The sequence below is a fragment of the Hyperolius riggenbachi genome, chromosome 11, assembly GCF_040937935.1.
Source record: "Hyperolius riggenbachi isolate aHypRig1 chromosome 11, aHypRig1.pri, whole genome shotgun sequence".
Lineage (NCBI taxonomy): Eukaryota > Metazoa > Chordata > Amphibia > Anura > Hyperoliidae > Hyperolius > Hyperolius riggenbachi.
The window spans coordinates 171728353-171751602 of record NC_090656.1 but is presented as its reverse complement, the minus strand read 5'-3'; the positions used below and the strand labels follow the sequence as shown (position 1 = coordinate 171751602).

The following is a 23250-nucleotide window of genomic DNA, read 5'->3' as shown; positions in this document are numbered from 1 at the left end:
TTAAGTCCACTTCCTCAAGCCAAGCAAGGAGACAATAGCAGCATAGGGGGCGATATTGTGGCTGGGAACGCGAAGAATCATTCGCGTTCCCATGCCTGTCGGGTCCTGACGGCGAAACCGGAAGTGGTCACTGGCGGGGACGGGAGGATCAGAGAGACACGGCAAGGGCACCGATCAGCTGCAGGGGGCTGAGGGAAGCCCCAGGTGAGAAAAACTCATTTTTTTTAATGACTTAAGGTTCACTTTAAACCCGTAAAACGTGTTGCCAGTGCATAATAAATTTCATTGCTATATGAAGTTGTCATTATTGAAGTAAGCCACATCTTATTTTTGTTATTTTAGTTGTTTAGGACTATATTTTATATACTTCTGGGTGCCTCTTACTCCCTGTTGTGCCTTTTTTTACATGTACGCCCCAGATACCTTGGAGAGGTTATACATGTTAACGTTTTCTGTTCATAGCAATTGACTGCAGGTTTCATCATCTCTGTGCTGTTATAATAATGCCGTAGCCTATGTCATGTGAGGAGATTATGAAACTAAATGTGCATAGTCATGGCCACAACACACATACTGCACCCATATTGCTATTATCATTCTGGATCTGTATATCTTTAGGTGCTTAGTTACAGATATGGAATGTAAATGTATATAGACTTTTCCATACACAGCAGTGTCAAGATGATAAATCTTTGTAGAAGAATATGTACTAGGAGCAGTGGCATAGCTAGAAATCATGGAGTCCCATAGCAAAACTTTCATTGGGCCCTCAGATGTAGGCACTCTTAGAGCCCTTTTCCATGGGCAGTTGAACTGTGTGCTCAGAAAGTATTTACCAGGCAGCAGCGAGCATTTACCAGTGTTTTCAACTGCTCGTGGAAATAGTCCCTTAAATGGAACCTGTAGCAGGTAAATTTATTTAAAATAAACACATGACGTAGCTGCAAATGAATATTACATACTAACCTCACTGTCAGTTCCTCCCAGAAGATCACCATTTTCTTATTACAGTGATCCCTTCCAGTTCTGACAATATTTTGTCAGAGCTGAAATATACCAGTTGCTGTCAGCTATATATCAGCAGCTGTCAGTTACAACTGAATGTGCAAGTTAATATTACAGTTTAACAGTGTGCTGACCAGAAAGCTGTTATGGGGTAATGGCAATTTTTAAAATGGAGGATGGAAAATTCCATTGATCACAGTGGACAAATTGGACGCAGGAGAGGAGAAAGAGATTGAAGAGTAGACTACACAGGAGGTAAGTATGGTTATTTTGACTTTTTATTTTCAGTTCAGGTTCTCTTTAAGCGATGCCACCTGCCGGTACCCTATGAATATTGTATATGATATGAATATATCGTTAATTGGGCAATTTGCCTTCTCATGCAATCAACACTGCACATAGTTCATGGGCACTGAGACAAAGTTAGAGGGTGGAGGAACACAAGGAAGTTAAGGGTAAACACAATAAGTACTGTCTGGGGGCCCCCTATGCTCCATGGCCCATAGCAGCTGCTATGTTTCCTGTGGCTATTACTACGCCCCGACTAGGAGATATTCAGAGGAAGCCATTTATATTATCCTTTAACAACTATTCTTGTCTGGGTCTCACATTTTTTTTTATGCACAATAATATCTAATAAGCCTAGATCCAGCAGGCAGCACGTTGCCTCAGGACTCCGCAGACTGTGGTCGGGATTAGTGGCTTTAAAAAAAGCTGAACACAGTAGATCAACATTATAGTGGTTTAATGCTGGGGATACACGGTATGTTTCTGTACCGTGTATCAACCAGCTGATCCGGCCAGCTGATAATATTCAGCTGGTCCGTCACGCTGCTCAACCCCCGCCTGCTCGATCCCCACCGGCGGACAATGGCAGGGAATCGAGCAGCTGACAAGGAGCGCCGGCGGGGATGAGCGGTAAACAATTGCGCGGATGAGCGGGGACGCGGCGGGAGTGTATTCCCAGCATAAGACTCCCTCCTCCATCCCTCCCTTACCAATGCGTCTCAGGTTGTCCCATTGCCTTCCCTCCCAGCGGCTCCCTTGTCTCATCCACCCCTCGCCTCTTTTGCTCCTGCCACCATTGATGAAGTCAGCCTGCTGCTAGTGGCTTCCCCCCCCCACATCCTCTCCCTGTGATCCGGTACCCGCGAATACTCTTCGGCCCCACTTCCCTGACCTGGCCCCAGTCCTCACCTCCTTGTTCAATCTCTCCCTTTCCACAGGCATCTTCCCCAAAGTATTCAAACAGGCCACTGTGCTTCCCCTGCTGAAAAAACCCTCACTCGACCCATCCCTACCCTCAAATTACCGCCCAATCTCCCTCCTTCCCTATGCTTCTAAACTCCTCGAACGCCTAGTCCACCAGCGCATTACCCAATACATCAACACCAATACCCTACTTGACCCCCTACAGTCTTGATTCCGACCTGCGCACTCAACTGAAACAGCCCTCGCCAAGGTGGTCAACGACCTTACCCTTGCCAAGGCCAAAGGCAGTTATTCCATCCTGCTCCTCCTTGACCTCTCTGCAGCATTTGACACTGTTGACCACTCCCTCCTCCTCCAATCACTACAGTCCATGGGCATCCATGGGCTTGCCTTGGCCTGGATCTCCTCCTACCTATCCAATCGCTCCTTCACCACTTCCTTCAATGGCTCCTCCTCAACTCCTGCCCCCCTTTCAGTTGGGGTCCCCCAGGGCTCTGTTCTAGGCCCCCTTCTTTTCTCCATATACACTTCCTCAATTGGCAAGCTTATCTCCTCCCTGGGCTTCAATTACCACCTTTATGCAGATGACACTCAGATTTACCTCCATACCCCCGATCTCTCAGCCACCACCATAAACAAGGTCTCCTCGTGTCTCTCAGCAATTTCCTCCTGGATGTCAGCTAGGTTCCTAAAGCTTAATCTAGACAAAACTGAGCTCCTGATCTTTCCACCCCATGCTGCTGCACCCATCCCAGGTTTCCACCTCACAATCGACAACACAACCATTCTCCCTACCTCCCAGGCCCGCTGCCTGGGTGTCACCTTGGACTCTGACCTCTGTTTCATCCCACACATCCAAAACATCACAAGAGCCTGCAATTTCCACCTCCGTAATATCTCCAAGATCCGCCCATTCTTAACCCTGGACACGACCAAACTGCTCATCCATGCCCTCATCATCTCCCGCCTTGATTACTGTAACTCACTCCTTTCTGGCCTCCCCCTGAAACGCACTGCCCCCCTTCAATCAGTGATGAACGCGGCTGCAAGACTCATCCATTCTTCGCACCGCTCTGCATCCACATCTCCCCTTTGTGAATCCCTGCACTGGCTCCCTATCCGTCTCAGGATAAGTTTCAAGATTCTATGCCTGGCATATAAATCTGTGCACAAAACATGCCCTACCTACATCTCGGAGCTTGTTCACAAGTATACACCAGGTCGCCCCCTCCGTTCCTCCAACGACCTTCGCCTCACCACCCCGCGCATTTCACACTCCCATGCCCGCCTGCAGGATTTCTCAAGAGCTGCCCCCACCCTCTGGAATGCCCTTCCACCACCCATCAGACTTGCTCCCTCTTTCAACACATTCAAGCAAGCCCTCAAAACCCACCTCTTTATGATGGCCTACCCACCTCCTACCACACAGTAACTCTCTAAGGAATATTTAACAGCCCCCCCTAGTGTTTCCACCCCTCCCTTTAGATTGTAAGCCTCTGGCAGGGTCCTCCACTCCCTAGTGTAATCTACAGGATCATGTGCTCCTGTCCTATGACAGCCTGTACTTGTATTACTGGGCCTACCTAACCAGCCCATATTGCATGATCATGTATTTTGTACAATTTGTATGTATAACTTTGTTCTATGTGTATAACCCTATGTATGTCATCCTTGTATCATTGTATATATTTATTGTTCAGCGCTGCGTAATATGTTGGCGCTTTATAAATACAATAAATAATAATAATAATAATAATAATAATAAGACTCATTATAAAAAGAACAATGGGTAGTTTATTATAAGCCAATAGTCAATGACTCTACTCAAAAAATGATTTAGGAGTTGACATTGTGTAGCAGCCTTAATGCAAAGCACCATTCACAGCCTAAAGTAATTGCAACGCCCGCCTATTGGCTGCATACACAGTGTCTCATAATAAATGTAATGATTTGAAAAAAGGACAGAGAATTGTGATTATAGTTATTTTTACTTGAGTTGAGTTGAAAAAGACATACATGCATCGAGTTTAAACAGAAAATATGGTACAACACTAGCCTGCATCCTCACATATCTCAGCTGATCCAGAGGAAGGCAAAAAAAAGGCCTTATGCCAGGCATACACGGAGCGGTCCGGCGGCTCGATTAGCCATCGGATCAACTCCCGCCGCGTCCCCGCGTCCGCCCGGAACGATTCCCGCTTCCTTATCTTCCGCTCGATTTTGCCGCTATTGTCCACCCGCTGGTATCAAGCGGGGAATCGATCCGCGCGGTGATCGGACCTGTCGGATATTATCAATCGAGCCATCAGCGGCTCGATTGATAATAAAAAATCGTGCCGTGTATGCCCGGCATTACAAGGCTTAGACCAGGCAGCTCTAAAAGGGAAACATTCTTCCTGACTCCAGATTGCAATCAGATAAAATTCCTGGATCAACAGCGCCAGGAATTACCTAGTAATTATAGCCATGGATGTCTTTCAATGCAAGGAAAGTATCTAAGCCCCCCTTAAATGGTGATATAGAATTTCCCATAACTACTTCCTGGGGTAATACATTCCACATTTTAACCAGTCTTACTGTAAAGAACCCTTTCCTAAATAGCAAAGAACTTTTACCTCCATGCGCACATCATGTCCCCTAGTCCTTTGCACAAGCCTAGGGACAAAAAAGCTCATTTTCCAAGCTTTTATATTGCTCTCTGATGTATTTACACACGTTAATTAGATCTTCTCTAAGGAATCTTTTCTCCGGGCTAAATAAGCCTAGTTTATCTAATCTTTCCTGGTAAGTGATTCCAGAGCTGGGACAAGGTCCTCCAGCACCCAAGGCTGAGACACCAAAGTGCGCCCCTCCATCCCTCCCACCTCAGTCATTACACATTGACTGCTATTAGACTAAAAGGTGCCACAGGGCCCTCATCCCCTCCAACACCTTAATCTCTAGCTATCTGGGTAGCAGTCACTGCCATGTCTCCCCTTTTCCTATTTCTCTCTGCTTCAAACAAAATAGGGTATTGATAGCTGAGTACGGTAAGTTGTGCACCCTCTCCTATAATGCACCCTGAGGCTAGAGCCTCTCTCGCCTCGGCCCAGACCTGAATGATTCCTTCCAACCCAATCCAAACACAATTGTGGTGCTTGTATCTGTACATGCTCTAAAACTGCAATTTCCTTCCTGTAATGTGGTGCGCAGGACTGAATTCCATATTTCAGATGTGGCTTTATTTCCCTAATGCATCCCAAAATTGTATTTGCTTTAGCTGCAGCTGCTCGGCATTGAATATGAGTATTTAACTTGTTGTGAATGAGTACTATTAAGTCCCTCTCCAAGTTTGAAGTCCCCATTTGTATCTCGTTTATATTGCATGGTACTAAACCATTGGTAAAAACAGAATACATAACTTTACATTTTTCAACATTGAATTGTATCTGTAATTTACATGCCTATATAGCCATTCTATCCAGATCTTTCTGCAATATTTCACTATCTTCCTGTGTAATTATTTATAATTCTAATTCTGTATAGTTTATGTAATAATTCTGAACAACTTTGTATCATCTGCAAAAATAGCATCATTACTTTCTACTTCATCTAGTAGATCATAAATAAATGCATTGAAGTGAATACTGCACCCAGTGCTGACCCCTGTGGAATCCCACTGCTAACAGTCACCCATTTTTAATATTCATTGACCACAACTCTTTTCTTTTTGTCTATTAGCCGGTTCCTTATCCATACACACAAATTATTCCTCAGTCCTTGCATCCTCAACTGCTGCTCCAGACTGTTGTGGGGCCTTTGACAGTCCAATAAAATGATGTAACATTAAAGAAGTATACAAATGAACAAAAGAGGATCACAAATTATTTTTCCCCCTTATAAAATTTATTTTTCAATGTTTTAGTCTAAATATGCAAAAATGTTATCTCCGTTTTTTTCCATCTGTATACATCTTCTTGTGACATCTTTTTCATCCTTTGCACTTTTGCGCACTATACAACAGGAAGTGAAAGGAAGTGGACCAGTGACCAGTTGACCATCAAGGATAACACCCTAGACAATGATTCGTGCCTTCTACCTGACGTCAGGAAGTGAACCCATTCAGCATACAAATAAGACAATGGACACAGATATTGCTGTTGAATGGATTATCCTTTACTAGAATAGACTTGTATTTATACCCAAAATATATTTTTTAGTGCATGCGCATTAATAGAACAACCTTTCACCTAATAAACAGAAAAAGTCCCATAAAAACATGTCTGTGCTATATAATGCAGGTGCTGCTTCATCTGGGCAGATGTCCAAGTTTCTTCATTTACATATTCTCGGTTTCACCGAGCCGATGTGGTTAGAGAATTTCCCGTGCAGATAGAATTAGCAAGAAAAGCAGTAGTGATACAGTGGAGTGTTTAAGAAAATATTCAGAAAATACTTAATGAGTTATTTGAAGCTTGCGACAAGATGGCTGCCAGAACATACAAAATAGTTGATATAATGTATGTGCTATGCCTACAATTCCCTCCCTTTTAGACATTTTCTAAAGGAAAAATGGCTACACTGAAGTTGTCCCCTCAGGATTAACATCCTGGCAGATGGAATTATGATTCTGAGCTCTACTGGTTCCTCATCAGTGGAACTAGCATTACAGTAAGTGAGATTATGGTCAGGTTATGGTCACGGGCCTCATAATGCAAAATATTAGACATAAGCAAGAGTAAGTGTTTGTGGACTACTTTTGACAAACTAACAATCTACAAGGACAATTGTACAGCAAGCCCTGAGAAAAAGCATCTTTAAAGCTCCCTTGGACCAATGAAATGATTCCCTGAGGAGGATTCTCATTGGTCTTCCAAGAGAGCAATAGGGAGCCCTAGCAACAGATTAAAAAATGCCTAATACCAGGACTCTCTCACTATACACTAATATGGCATGCTCCCTGCCGCAGCACTACAGCCACCGACACGCTCCGCACCCCTTCCGGAGGCACTTAACACCCACTGCACCACTGCCAGCCACCCTCGAAACCAACACTACCACAGCACTGCCAACACTCCAACCACTAAGCTACTCCCCACCACTGCTGTGGTTTCTTAGTGGTCATTACACTGAACAATGACCCTTAAAATGGAGAAATACCACTGACTAGTCACTAGTGTAATAATGACCAATAAAAAAAAAACTCTGGAGGCAAATTCAATGATATTTTTGCTGCAGTACCCTTTGTAACATTGCACCGGTGAGGGGCAACTAGTGGCAGCGAACTGCTGTACTGTGGCTGGTAGTGTCAGTATGAGTAGTGTTCTTGTCTGTGAAAAGCACAGGGTGCCAATGACTGGCATACCAATTTTGGTATTCTATGGCAAATGCCAGTTGAGCTCCATGGTGCCGTGCAGTGAGCACAGGGCCCACTAGAGGACATTGGACATTGGGCCTTCAGGTCCCCATCCTGAACTCTCCCTCTAATTGTTTGGTCAGAGACATTCACAGCAATAGCCTTCTGGAGGTCTTGTATGGTCCTGGTAGTACTTATCCTGTTCTTCCTCGCTTGGAATGAGCACATTGTGAAATTCCAAATTCCAAGTTGTTCATTAAAGTTTATGCGGATAAGTACAAAGCCCCTACATGCTATTATCTCCAAATTTACCCGTTATGTTAGGGTCAATTGTAGAAACATGTAAACAAAATTTCAAAAAGTTTAAAAAAACAACAATTTTTAAAGAAAAAAAAAAGAAAAATAGTTTAAAAAAAACAGGAAAATTATTTTTTTTGCAGTACAGTAAATCAGATTTAAGAAAATGGACAGTGCAGGGTCTTTGAACCAAATAATTTTAAACCTCTTGTCTGGTATAGCTAGCTTTCGGAGGCTGAACTATGTGGGGCTCCATACCCTCAGCTATACCAACCTGCATGGTCCATAATATGGCAAGCTCTGGAAGAGATGGGAGTCAAAGCTTGCCCCTTTACCTAAGGGCCCTTTTCCACCTGCAATCGCTAGCGTTCATGCTGAACGCTAGCGATTGCTGAATCGCAAAACCGGCGATTCCCCCGACGTTTGCGGCCGCGATTTTGCTATGCTATGCACTGCATAGCAAAATCGCGGCAATTATCGCTCCGCCGCGCGTTCGCGTTCCCGACAAAAGCGAATCGCGGTAGTGGAAATGACCTACCGCGATTCCTATGTTAAAAAGCAAACCGTAGCGATTGTAAAATCGCTAGCGGTTTGCGGTTTTGCGATTCAGCCAGCGCAAACGCGCTGGTGGAAAAGGGCCCTTAAAGCTTATTGTGTTTGTAATTGCAAACAATTTCCTGAAAAAGTGGTGTGTTTTAGAACAAAAACAAGAAAAGAAGCCAGGGAAGTCGCACTATGTCCTTTATTAGTAATCAATAAATCAATGGAACACTCAGAAACACCTAAAAAAAACACCTAAAACCCCCAAAATGGTAACAAAATGAGGGGGAAATGGAAGAGCTGTGAAGGGAGCTTTGGGGACAATAAGTATTGCCACAAGATGATCGATATAAAGAATACAAGAAGGCAAGTAAACCAATATGGATGAATTGTTTCTATAAACATATCAAGGAATTAATAGGAATGTTTCATTTCCTAGAGCCATTAATACAGGTCTGGGATACACCAATAGGGAGACCAGTGCAAAACCATACATGAATTTATACAAAACTGCATAAACAACTGATCAAATATTACAATGGCAGTCTCACTATAAAATATGTATTCCGTAACTCCGAGGAGTGATAATGCCCTATGTAAAAAAAAAAAAAAGTAAAAAAACAATTATGAGGTGCACAGAGTAAAGTTCATCAATAGCTCACAATAAACTACCTAAATAAACTGTGAGTACTATGGGTAGAGATGTCGCGAACCTCCGATTTTCAGTTCACGAACCCCGCGGAAGGTTCGGTTCGCGCGAACTTTCGCGAACCGCAATAGACTTCAATAGGGAGGCGAAATTAAAAATTTTGAAAAATTTCTGCTGACTAGAAAAATGATAGAAAAGTTTTTTCAAGGGGTCTAATACTTGGAGGAAGACATGGTTGATTGAAATACACATCAAAAGTCCCAGAAAAAAATCTGAACTTAACACAAAGCAGTGTTTTAAGGTCAGAAATCTCATTGAATGTTCAATTGCAGGCCTACACTGCTTTACAACATCAGGAAGTGTAATCCCTTACTCCCTCTCTCCTCACTCCCTCCTCTGGGAGGGAGGAGGATCTTGTCTTCCAGGGAATTGTAGTATTTCAAAAGCCAGCTTACATACCTTGGCCGGGAATTGAACCCAGGTATGAGTGTATGGTAGGTAGCTCTCTTCATCACTATACCACCACCAACACTACATGCTGAAGCCAGCCTAGCATGTACTATTATGATCTATCCAAGAGAAAATTGCTTAAGGATTTGTAGTATGTCAAAAGCTAACTCACATTGGCCAGGAATAGAACACAGGCCTACCGCTCTGTAGGCTGCTATCCTAACCATTATACCACCAACACAACCCACTACAATGCTACATGCTGAAGCCAGCCTAGCATGTGATATATCCAAGAGAAAAATGAGCTTGCTTAGGGATTTGTAGGATTTTAAAAGCCAACTCACATACATTGGCCAGGAATCAAACCCAGGCCTACCGCTCTGTAGGCTGCTATCCTAACCATTATACCACCAACACAACACACTACAATGCTACAGCAGCAGCTTTCCCTTAACTAATTACTGTAGGCAGACGAGTGAGTAAAACGACAGGAGAGCCTTGCCTTTTATAAGGGGGGTGGGGCTCCAGGAGTGAGTGTAGTCTGATTGGTGACAATGTGCCTGCTGACTGTGATGTAGAGGGTCAAAGTTGTGCTCAATGGAGCATTATGGGGGTGAATCGAACTTCCGCAAAAGTTTGCCTTCGCCGGCGAACGCGAACCACCTAAAGTTCGCCTGGAACCGTTCGGGCCATCTCTAACTATGGGACTATAAAGTACATGAAATAAGATAGTAAGGTCTTAAACTACCAAAAAGGAAGTGGAAATCAGCCCAGCAATGCCGTGACAGAAAAAGCGAAGCGCTAGAGAACCATAAGAGGTCTCTGAGAGCAAAGTGGAACACCCAAAGATCCAGAGTAAAAAAGAGCAGTAATAACAAATTATAAAAAAAGACTGCTTATAATAGCGGATCAATGTCAAATGAGATCATGAAATTATCAAAAATAACATCTAAATTTAGCAATAAATCAAATTTTCACATGCACCATGTCAACATCAAGCATGAGAAACAACAAGATAAAGGATTGACTCTTGGGCACGTGTAAAAAAAAATACAAAAAAGCTTTAATAAGAATAATATTAAATCACCATAATATCATGCACAAATTTATATTTCACATTCCAAATCACATATATGTCTAATCTACCCTAAAATTAGCCATACTGACATCGTTATGTGGCTATGGGGTTGCAGTCCCCAAGCCTATTAAATCTTAAACAGGGTGACCAATCTTGACTGTAATCCTGAAATTCAGTTCTATGGCAAGAAAAGTAGTATTAATGCAAAATCCCCATAGCCCATAACGATGTCAGTACGGCTAATTTTAGGGTAGAATAGACATATATGTGATTTGGAATGTGAAATATACATTTGTGCATGATATTATGGTGATTTAATATGATTCTTATTAAATCTTTTTTGTAATTTTTTCACATGCGCCCAAGAGTCAATCCTATATCTTGTTGTTTCTTAGTAATAACAAACGGTTTACCCACAGAGAGAGGTGAGACAACTGTGTGAACAATCAGAGGGGAGCCGTGAATGTGACAGTGTGGGTAAAGGTGTGTACACACGCACGACAGCAGCCAACGACGGGTCCGTAGGCACCTCCCACTAGGCGGGTTTTCAGCAGACTGTAGTGCGTGTGTACGCACTGTCGGCGGACTGATAGGGCTGTTCCTGAACAATACGCCGGGCAATGCTTAAAGAGACTCTGTAACAACAAAAACCTCCCCTGGGGGGTACTCACCTCGGGTGGGGGAAGCCTCCGGATCCTAATGAGGCTTCCCACGCCGTCCTCTGTCCCACGGGGGTCTCGCCGCAGCCCTCCGAACAGCCGGCGACTGTGCCGACTGTCAGTTCAATATTTACCTTTGCTGGCTCCAGCGGGGGCGCTGTGGCAACTTTCGGCACGGAAATAGACGGAAATACCCGATCTCCGTCGGGTCCGCTCTACTGCGCAGGCGCCGGAAACTTGCGCCTGCGCAGTAGAGCAGACCCGACGGCGATCGGGTATTTCCGCCTACTTCGGCGCCGAGAGGCATCAGAGCGCCTGCGCAGGAGCCAGGAAGGTAAATAATGACGTCACCGCTGCCCGGACTGCACGGAGGGCTACAGCGAGACCCCCGAGGGACGCAGGACGGCGTGGGAAGCCTCATTAGGATCCTGAGGCTTCCCCCACCCGAGGTGAGTACCCCCCAGGGGCCGTTTTGGCGTTACAGTTCCTCTTTAATGCAGAACCATGCTAGAGCTGGTAGGACTTGTAAGTAATCAGCAAAATGAATTCTCACCTTGCTTACTGCCACTATACTTATATACTGTCCTTGACTTGTAATACATATACTGTCTGTCCTTGTATTGTTTTTGTAAACACAAAACAGAGGACACCAAGAGCCCAATAGTGCAATATTGTCTGGTAAGCTCAATATATAATGTAATGTCAAAGGTTCTTATACTCACAAAGGTGGGTTACCATCAGGTAACCACTTGACAGGCAGGTGGGAAGTATTAGTACCTGACCCCTCTCAGGTATAAAAGTCGCTCTCTGTAGATAGGAAAATGGGGAAAGTACCCCTCCACCAGGGGTGGACTTAATCGTGCTGTAATATGTACGAACAGAGGCGCCAAGCAGAGTAAAACAATGTTCTAAAAATGATAAAAAGAGGGAAGTCGAGGTGGACTTACCTCCCTCTGGTAGTGGACATATACTCAAATGCAGAGTAAAAAATATACAATTTATTCACAGCTCCATAAAATCGCAACGCGTTTCGCGGTCAACAATCCCACTTCATCAGGCAGTACAGGAGCATATAAAACTGGTTCACAAGCTTTATGGACCTGAACCAGTTTTATATGCTCCTGTACTGCCTGATGAAGCGGGATTGTTGACCGCGAAACGCGTTGCGATTTTATGGAGCTGTGAATAAATTGTATATGTTTTACTCTGCATTTGAGTATATGTCCACTACCAGAGGGAGGTAAGTCTTCCCTCTTTTTATCATTTTTAGAAGATTGTTTTACTCTGCTTGGCACCTCTGTTCGTACATATTACAGCATGTTTTTGTTTGTGTTTGTTAAGCAACTGTCAAGACAAATTCCTTGTAAGTGCAAATGTACATGGCAAAATAAATTGATTCTGATGTGTGTGCATGTGTGTGTGTGTGTATACATCACTTCCTGGTTAGCGGCCATGTTTTTTGTTTGTAAACACTGCCTAAAACTGGTGATTAACCACTTTACACCGCGCCCGTACGAATTTCTCCGTCGCTTTTTCCATCCTTTAACCCCCAGGGACGGAGAAATCCGTACTTTCCGCGTTCCCGCCGCTGCCCGCGCTCCCGCTCGTAAACACGCCGCCCGCCGCTAGTAAACACGCAGCCGCCCGCTCGCCCGGAGATCAATGAACGGGAAAATCCATTCCCATTCGTTGATCTAAGCCCCGCAATGATCCGCTGCTCTCCGATGGGCAGCGCGATCACTGTGAAAAAAAACAAACACTCACAGCCTCCAGTCCGGAAGGACGCTCGCAGGTCGCAATAAACAAAAAGTTAATGTTGCCATCTTGTGGCCAAATAGTAAAACTACGCCCTAAGCATTTTTTTACATAGAAATAAATTAGTGTTACACAAAAAATTAACTCATTACCTCCCAGACTCCCCATTTTTTTTTTTTGTAATTAAAAAAAAATAAAAAATTTACAATTAAAAAAAAAACATAAATAGTTACCTTAGGGACTGAACTTTTTAAATATTTATGTCAAGAGGGTATAACACTGTTACTTTATAAACTATGGGCTTGTAATTAGGGATGGACGCAAAACTGAAAAAAATGCACCTTTATTTCCAAATAAAATATTGGCGCCAAACATTGTGATAGGAACATAATTTTAACGGTTTTATAACCGGGACAAAAGGGCAAATAAATTTCATGGGTTTTAATTACAGTAGCATGCATTATTTAAAAACTATAATGGCCGAAAACTGAAAAATAATTAATTTTTTTCCCCACATTTTTCCTATTTTGCCATTAAAACACATTTAGAATAAAATAATTCTTGGCATAATGTCCCACCTAAAGAAAGCCTAATTGGTGGCGGAAAAAACAAGATATAGTTCATTTCATTGTGATAAGTAATGATAAAGTTATAGACGAATGAATGGAAGGAGCGCTGAAAGGTGAAAATTGCTCTGGTGCTCAAGGGGTAAAACCCCTCAGTGGTGAAGTGGTTAAAAGGCAGGATCGCAGCGGAAACGGCAAAAAGGAATATACTTTGTAAGTGTATATGATGAGTTTATAAAATAAACACAGACACTGGTAAGTCATTTGTATATGCTATTAACTGCTGCATTTATTTTTTACTCTTCCTGTATTTTAATTTATTCGCTTCTACTGTATTAATGCTATGCAGAAATGGCATGACCATTTTGTAAACCAGCTCTCTGCACTTCAGGTAACCAAAAGGTCCACAAGGGAGCCCCAAATCTACTACATTGACTAGGGCCCCATTACATCTTATTCCGCCACTTTCTCACAATTTCCCATCCTGCTGAAGTATCACGGCACACATTGTATTGTTTTATGGCCATGGCTGCAAAATTGGGGGTAGTCAATGACATATTTTGCTGCCCTAAATTGACAGCCATGACACAGTTTGAATATAAATCTGAGTGACTGCCTGAAACAGCATAGCCCTTCATTTAAAAACACAAAAAAGCGTGATGGAGAGGTGGACTTACCTCTCCAGGAATTGATGCCACTAGTGACAGTGTTGCAACCCAAAAACAGAGGCCCCGGCGGGGTATGCTACTGAGGCCTGGCAGATATCCTTTTGTTCTTCCATTTGCCTGATGAAGCGGGCTGAGAGTCCTATAACGTGAAACACAGGGCATAATCTCACAATGGCTGAACAGATTTGAATTAAATTTGGCACACACATAATTGTACATTACCTGGAATAACATATAGGATACTTTTTATATCCATAACCAAAAAGTAGGTGGAGGCAAATACAAATTTCACTGGGGAAATGTAAACTGCAGCCATTCTTACACTGTTGATGGCAGGGTTCTCAAACTTTGCACAGTTGGTCACTGGGTGACTGGGATTAATATTCAGGAAAGTGGGTAGAGCCTAAAAAAGCCAATCAAAATTCATCTATTGCTTTTCAAGGGGAATATTTAATGGCTGCCATTCTTGCACTGTTAAAGAGAATCTGTATTGTTAAAATCGCACAAAAGTAAACATACCAGTGCGTTAGGGGACATCTCCTATTCCCCTCTGTCACAATTTCGCCGCTCCCAGCCGCATTAAAAGTACAGTAGTCAAAAACAGTTTTTAAAAGTTTGTTTATAAACAAACAAAATGGCCACCAAAACAGGAAGTAGGTTGATGTACAGTATGTCCACACATAGAAAATGCACCCATACACAAGCAGGCTGTATACAGCCTTCCTTTTGAATCTCAAGAGATCACTTGTGTGTTTACCTTCTGTCCTCCTGCAGCTCTCATCCACTGAATACTAGTGACAGGCTGTTCCTTCCTGCAAACAGCTCTGCCCTGTCTGTAATTCCTCAGTATGTGTCATCCAGCTCCTGTCACAGCCAGAGGAGGATTTTTATTAAGCTCTCTTTCACTGATATCAGATAGCAGAGACGCTGCTGGCTTATGTAAATAACACACATACTGGAGTGTGCATAGAGGGGCCTGGAGAGGGGTGTGCATAACAGATCAGCACGGAAGAGTTGGCAGCCTTCCAGACACAGGGCGACAAGTCCGACAGGGGAAAGATACATTGATTTATTACAGAGACAGTGATAGTAGAAAGTGCTGCAGTAAGCCAGAGCACATTAGAATAGGTTTAGGAACTTGTAGGATGGTAGAGAAAAGGATGACATTTTTGTTACAGAGTCTCTTTAACCTCCTTGGCGGTAACCCCGTGTGTGACACGGGGTAAGCCGCCGGAGGGTGCATTTTTTTTTAACACGCAGCTAGCACTTTGCTAGTTGCGTGTTTGGTCTGATCGCCGCCGCCGATGCGCCGCATCCCGCCGCGATACAGGCGCCCCCCCCCCCGCATACCCCTTGCGCAGCCTGGCCAATCGCCGCCAGGCTGCGCTATGCGGTGGATCGGGATTCCCTGTGACGTCACGTCGTCGATGACGTCACTCCGTTCGTCGCCATGGCGACGGGGGAATCCCTCAAGGAAATCCCGTTCAAAACGGGATTTCCTTATGGGCAAACGGCGCCGTCGGCGATCAGAGATTACGTGGGGACGTCGCAGGGAGGGGGGAAGCATGCAGCTAGCGCTAGGCTAGCTACATGCTAAAAAAAAAATTTTTGAAAAAAAAAACTCCCGCGGCCGCGCAGCCGCACATATCATAAGGCCAGGGAGGTTAATGGCACAAGCCTTTAAACCTGGTACATTTGGGTGACTGGGGTTCAAATTCAGAAAAGGGGGTGGAGCCACAGCCAATCAGATTTGTTTCATTTCAATGCAAATTATTGATGCCAAAGACCGCAAAGCTCACAAAAATAGGTCATTGAGTAATTGAGTAATTGTGTGTTAGGGTTAGAAAAAAAGTGGGCGGAGCCAACACCAGTCAAATACATACCTGGACAACGCCGTGCCATCAGCTAGTGGTAAATATGTAGGGGAACTTAGATGGCCTCTGTACTGAATCACTCAGACCAGAGGGAATGAGCTAATAAAATCGTGCTTCAACGTATTGGAGATGTGTTAAGTAATGAGAGTTGGTGGTGCTCTGTGTGTGGTTCACAGGGGGAGGGGGACAGGGGGGGGAACACAAAGGAGAGCGCACTCAGACTTCTGATAATCAAAGGGGACAAGCCGGTCGTAGGCAGATTTCACCTGGTAAGGTGTCTGATATACCCATAAAGGTAATTTCATCATAAACGCTTGTGTCCCTCTCAGACCAGGAACGAGGTCAGCAGCAGGTTCTCTGTCCAAAAGAAAGGAGGCCTGTGGCTAGAAGCAGGAGAGCTGGAGTAGCTGGCTTTAACTGTGGCTATTAGTGTCCCAGCACTGGCTGTACTGCCAGAGTTGCAGGCACCTATGGGCTGAGCGAGACTATCGCTCAGAAGGGAGAGTCTCATTCATAAAATCAAAGTTTGTGAAGATAAAGTCACCATGATGTCCAGCTTAATCACAGTAGTGGCCGGGCAGTGGACAGCAGTGCTGTAGCTTCTGAAGGAAAGCACTGGAGAACCAAGCATCCTGAAGTAACGAATTCTTTAATAATTGTATCAGTTGCAAAATGTTTCAGGGGGCCATTTTCCTGAGGCAAACAGAACATAATGGAGTATTGTGTTTTGATAAATACACGTCTTTTAATTGCAACACTGTCACTAGTGGTATAATTTCCCAGAGAAGTAAGTCCACCACTACCTCTCATTTTATAGTGTTTTTAAGTTGTTTTATCCACAGCTGGTGCCACTTTTTGTACTTTTGCATCCCCCCCTTGGTGGAAGGTTGTGACCCTCCTTTACCACAGAGTGACTTTTTGGTTCATTCTCCCCACCTGCCTGCTGAGTGATTGCCTGTATGGTAACCCTGACTTGTGATTATAAGATCTACTCTATTACCTTATTCCTTGCTATGCTTGCATACTACACTATATCTTGAGCTTCACCTTTTGTGTGTTTTCTTCTTCCAAAGGGTGTACTACCAAGTATTAAGTTGAGGGTGCTAATAAGTTTCTCCAGGCCACTGTTTACATTTTGGCCCATTTGCAAATAACGGTGTAATAGATTGCGGAAAAGCCGCCGAGCGGACTGGCAGCAAGGCGGCTGGTTCCGCATTCAGCTCAGCGGTTTACACGCGGCTGCATGAGTCTGATGTGGCTGGGCCTTCTAGTGCACAAAGATTGAGGAATATGCACGCGCGTGCTGAGAGGCGGAACCTTTATGACAAACGGAGAGGGATCAGCTGACCAGGCTGGTCAGCTGATTTCAGAGCGGGCGGCTATTGGTTGATCAGCGCTGGGTGGTGCCAGGGAGCACTGCTCTATATATAGTCATTGCTGGTCAGTCTCAAGTTGTCTGCCGTTGCGAACACTTACGTGAAAGCACTCAGACCATAGTCAGATCCCACAGTGTGTTAGAACCAGGAGGACCTGGGGATTCACACTGAGCCAGATTACTACTGTGTTATTTGCTGTGTTATACTTTAGACTAGTTCCAGGGTGTTGAGATCACGGACCTCACACCCCAGCTTAGGATTACTGTGTCATTACTGTGTTATACTTTAGACTAGTTCCAGGGTGTTGAGATCACGGACCTCACACCCCAGCTTAGGATTACTGTGTCATTACTGTGTTATACTTTAGACTAGTTCCAGGGTGTTGAGACCACGGACCTCACACCCCAGCTTAGGATTACTGTGTCATTACTGTGTTATACTTTAGATCAGTTCTAGGGTGTTGAGACCACGGACCTCACACCCCAGCTTAGGAATTCTGTGTCAATACTGTGTTATACCTTAGACTAGTTCCTGGGTGTTGAGACCACGGACCTCACACCCCAGACTAGGAATCTATTTGTTACCTGTTATGACCATTTGCTCTGTTGACCTCGCTCTTGCTTTCTGATTTGGTACCTCAGCATATCTGCCTTCCTGTTGCCAAACCCTGCCTGTCTCCGGTTACTGAATCAGTCTACTGTCTCTGTACTTTATCTGCCCGTGTGTTGCCGACCTAGCCTGCCCGACCTTGCAAACTATCACTCTCACTAGAGAGATTAGCCTTCAGTGCTACCTGTGACGCCCACCTTCCAGGGGTCAGTTAGCCACAAGGCCTTCCTGCTATTCAGCCTGAGGCTCCATCCCCTTGGAAGTCTCAGGCTGCTGGAAGATCTTCATACTTCCCAGAGGGAGGTATTCCTCATACTGCCAAGGACCGCCTGCTCCTCGGGTGGTCCTACTCAAAGTCATTACTGTTGCAACCAAACACTCACACTATATAGGTGTCCAGAGGTTAGTCATATCTGTATTATTGGTGATTCTGCAGATCATCAATAATCAGGTATACATCTGTATTCTTGGTGATTCTGCAGATCACCAATAATCAGATTCTCTCTGTGTGCTGACACCGATCGTTACAGAACGGCAGACCATAAAAACAAAATGGACCCACTTAACAGCCGTCTTGATGCACTCACCACCTCGGTGGAGAATTACATCCGGAGTGCTGGACAGTCATCAGACCCAGATCAACGCTTTGTCTGGGTCCTTACAAGTCCTTCAGACGGCTGTGAATACAGTGCGATCTCCTCCAGGTACAGACTTGCGTATGCCTGTGCCCGAAAGGTTTTCTGGTCACAGATCTGACTTTCAGAATTCGAGTGTTGTCATACTTTGAGTTAAGGCCTAATTCATCAGGAACCGAGACACAGAGAATTACTTTTATTAAAGAGACTCCGTAACAAAAATTGCATCCTGTTTTTTATCATCCTACAAGTTCCAAAAGCTATTCTAATGTGTTCTGGCTTACTGCAGCACGTTCTACTATCACCATCTCTGTAATAAATCAACTTATCTCTCTCTTGTCAGACTTGTCAGGCCTGTGTCTGGAAGGCTGCCAAGTTCTTCAGTGTTGTGGTTCTGCTATGAACTCCCCCATCCAGGCCCCTCTCTGCACATTGCCTGTGTGATATTTAGATTAGTGCAGCTTCTCTCTGCTCTATTATCTTTTACAAGCTGGATAAATCCTCCTCTGAGCTGGCTGGGCTTTCACATACTGAGGAATTACATACAGGCACAGCTGTCTGCACTCTGCAGGAAGAAATAGCCTGACACTTCAGTGGAAGATAGCTGCAGGGGGAAAGAAACACACAAATGATCTCTTGAGATTCAAAAGGATGGCTGTATACAGCCTGCTTGTGTATGGATGTATTTTCTATGTGTGGACATACTGTACATCAATCTACTTCCTGTTTTGGTGGCCATTTTGTTTGTTTATAAACAAACTTTTTAAAACAGTTTTTAACCACTTTTAATGCGTCGAGGAGCGGCGAAATTGTGACAGAGGGTAATAGGAGATGTCCCCTAACGCACTGGTATGTTTACTTTTGTGCGATTTTAACGATACAGATTCTCTTTAAGACTCTGTTGTCAGGTGATTCCCAGACTTGGGCATATAGTCTCCAGACAGGGCATGAGGCCCTAACATCATTTGAGGAATTTTTTAAAGCAATGGCTATAATTTGTGATGATCCGGACATTGCTTCCACCGCTGAGCGGAAGCTCAAGACTTTGCGGCAAGGCAAGGATCCGGTTGAAATTTACGCAGCTGAGTTCAGGAAATGGGCAGTATCAGCTAGATGGGGGTCATTTGCACTTCTGGACTGTTTTTTGTCAGGGTTGTCAGACGCGGTCTCTGATCTAATGTTGGGACATCCTGAGCCGAAGTCTATTGATGAGGCCATTTCATTAGCAGTCAGGGTTGATCGTCGTATACGCTACCAGAAGCAGACTCGGAGTAGGAACAATGTGAGATATGTCTCCTACGCCTCTCCTCCACCCTCTTCACCTCTGCCTGAGCCAATGCAGATTGGTCGGTCAGCATTGTCCCGGGTGGAGCAGAATCGCAGAAAGACAGAACAGCTCTGTTTATACTGTGCAGAGGAGGGTCACAGAGGGCAGAATTGTCCCAAAAAGTCGGGAAACGCTGCCGCCTAGGTGTAGTCAGAAGTAATACCCTAGGCGCGCAGTCTTTACCTCTAAACGATCATCGTTTGCTCCTTGCTTGTTCTATTTCATGGATCAAACAGTTGCTACTGAAGCTTTCTTAGACTCTGGCTCAGCAGCCAACTTTATGGATTACGAATTTGCAAAAAAATTGGGGATTCCTATTTTTCCGTTGAAACAACAGATTCTGGTCACTGCAGTAGACGACTCTCCTCTGCAGAGTAAATACCCTCTGTCTCAGACCCCAGAGTTAAGGGTCACGGTGGGGGTGTTACATAGAGAGAGTCTACAATTTCTGGTTTTGCGGATGACAACTTCCACGATCATTCTTGGCATGCTATGGTTACAACTTCACTCTCCTCAGATCGATTGGGCTTCAGGTCAGCTAATGAGCTGGTCTACCCATTGCCATCATCATTGTTTAGCGAAGGTAACCATGGGTAACAACAAGTTTCAGATGGAAGGTTTGCCAAGCCAGTACTCAGAATTTGCTGACGTGTTTTGTCCCAAATCAGCGCATAAACTTCCTCCCCACCGTCCCTTTGATTGTCCCATCGATCTCAGGTCTGGTGTATGCCCCCTAGAGGTCATCTCTATAATTTGTCTGGGCCAGAGAAATTGGCTATGCAGGAGTACAGAGAAAATTTGGCTAAAGGTTTTATTCGTCCCTCTCGGTCACCAGCAGGGGCAGGATTCTTTTTTGTGAAAAAGAACAATGGAGGCCTCCATCCCTGCATTGATTATCGGGGCTTAAATAAGATTACAGTGAAAAATCGCTATCCTTTGCCTTTAATTGACGATTTGTTCACTCAGGTCACCAACGCAAACATTTTCTCGAAACTGGATTTGAGGGGTGCATACAACCTTGTACGTATCAGGGACGGTGATGAATGGAAGACGGCCTTTAACACAACCGACGGGCATTACGAGTACCTGGTGATGCCCTTCGGGTTGTGTAACGCCCCGGCCGTCTTTCCAGGAGCTGATTAATGAGGTGTTCAGGGAGGTGTTGGGCAAATTCGTCTTAGTGTATCTAGATGATATACTGATTTTTTCATCCAACCTCTCAGAGCATAGGAAACATGTTAAGTTTGTGCTGCGGAAATTGAGACAGAATCTGCTGTATGCCAAATTGGAAAAATGTATTTTCGAAGTGACCTCTGTCGTCTTTTTGGGGTACATTATCTCGACCTCTGGCCTCTCTATGGACCCTGGAAAGGTTTCTGCTGTCTTGGAGTGGCCCCAGCCTGTGGGACTGAAGGCACTCCAAAGATTTCTGCGGTTCGCCAAGTACTACAGAAGGTTCATAAAGGGGTACTCTACGGTGGTCTCGCCTCTCACCAGTCTCACCAAGAAAGGGGTGGATACTCACCACTGTTCCGCAGAAGCCCATGCTGCTTTTTCCACTCTAAAAAAACTGTTCTGTTCTGCACCCATATTGAGACATGTAGATGTCACCTTCCCCTTTATTGTGGAGGTTGATGCCTCAGAGGTAGGGGTGGGGGCTGTATTGTCTCAGCGTTCTGGTTTGCAGGGAAAACTCCACCCATGTGCCTATTTCTCTCGTAGGTTTTCACCCGCAGAGAAAAACAATGATCGCCAACCGGGAACTTTTAGCCATCAAGTTGGCCTTTGAGGAATGGCGACATTGGCTAGAGGGGGCAGAACATACCATCACAGTTTACACGGACCACAAAAATTTAGAGTACATAGAGGGCGCTAAGAGACTTAGTCCTCGACAGGCCCGGTGGTCGTTGTCCTTTTCAAGATTCAGATTTGTAATTATGTATACCCCTGGTAGTAAGCAAAAAAGTAAAGATGACCAGCACTTGCCAATTCTTAAAAAGCAGGATATTTATTCACAAAAAAGAGTGAACAAAAATAGCCATGACATCCGGACTCCCAGAATGTAACTATAGCTCTTGGTAGTAAGTATAGCTCTTAGCTGCATACAATGGCATGAGGACTTCCTCCAGAATAGGTTACGCCTCCATTGCAGCCCAATTCTAGTCACAACGGACTGTCGCCGTTTCGAACGGATAAACCGCTCTTTGTCACTTTGTCACTCTTTTTTGTGAATAAATATCCTGCTTTTTAAGAATTGGCAAGTGCTGGTCATCTTTACTTTTTTGCTTGCACCAAGTCTGTATCAGCCACACAGGCTAGACCTGGCACAGCCGTTGAAGCAAGATAGGTGTGCTGTCCAAGAAGTAAACAATACCCCTGGTAGTAAGAACATCAAGGCCGATGCCTTATCCAGGTGTTTCGAGCCCGAGACAGCACAGCCCTCAGCCCCTGAGACCATTCTACCTCAGAAGGTGGTCTTGGCAGCCACTGAGACCTGGAAAGACTGGACTGTCACTCTGAGCCCCCACCAACATAATGTTCCAGATGGGAAGCCTGAGGGGGTTCTGTTTGTGCCATTGCCTTTTCGCCTACAACTGTTGCAGCGGTTTCATTCCCACAAGAATGCTGGTCATCCTGGGGCCACCAGAACTCAGGACCTGCTTGCTAGATGTGCTTAGTGGCCGTCTTTGGCAACAGACTGTAAGGAATTTGTGAGAGAGTTTGCAGTGTGTGCTAGGAGCAAACCCTCTCGTCAGGCACCTGTTGGAACGTTGCAGCCTTTACCAGTTCCGAGTGAACCTTGGACCCATTTGTCCATGGATTTCGTGGGAGAACTCCCCAGGTCTGAGGGCATGACAGTCATTTGGGTGGTAGTAGATAGATTCAGTAAGATGGCTCATTTTGTCCCCCTGAAAGGACTCCCCTCGGCCCAGGAATTGGCTGATCTCTTCATCCGACAAAAAAGGATTGGGATGCGCTAGAGTTGATTGTATTGCACTGACCCCTAGGGGGAGCTACTCTCTGTCACACACTACAAAAAAGACTTGCAGAGAGTATCTTCAAAACAGTATCAAAATTTTATTGTATATCTTGAACACCCTTTATAACTAACCCCTTATCCCCCCCTAAAAACACGGCCGTGTTTCAGTTGGTCAGCTGACTTCACACACTCTCATCCACACCACTCATAATATTGCACAGATTAATAAGGTATC

General features: G+C 44.6%; 1 protein-coding gene across 3 annotated transcripts in view; it reads right to left on the bottom strand.

Annotated features, from left to right (window-relative positions):
• Window positions 1–14284, bottom strand: part of LOC137539254 (cytochrome P450 2D17-like) — a 130846-nt gene extending 116562 nt beyond the window's left edge. For 2 of the 3 annotated variants that reach the window (XM_068261808.1, XM_068261810.1), the window contains exon 1: window positions 967–1050. The gene's annotated coding sequence lies outside the window, so the exon portion shown is untranslated. Of the gene's footprint in view, window positions 1–966; window positions 1051–14223 lie in introns of those variants that run through there. The other variant, XM_068261811.1, reaches the window with a different exon arrangement.
• Window positions 14285–23250: the final 8966 nt, after the last annotated feature.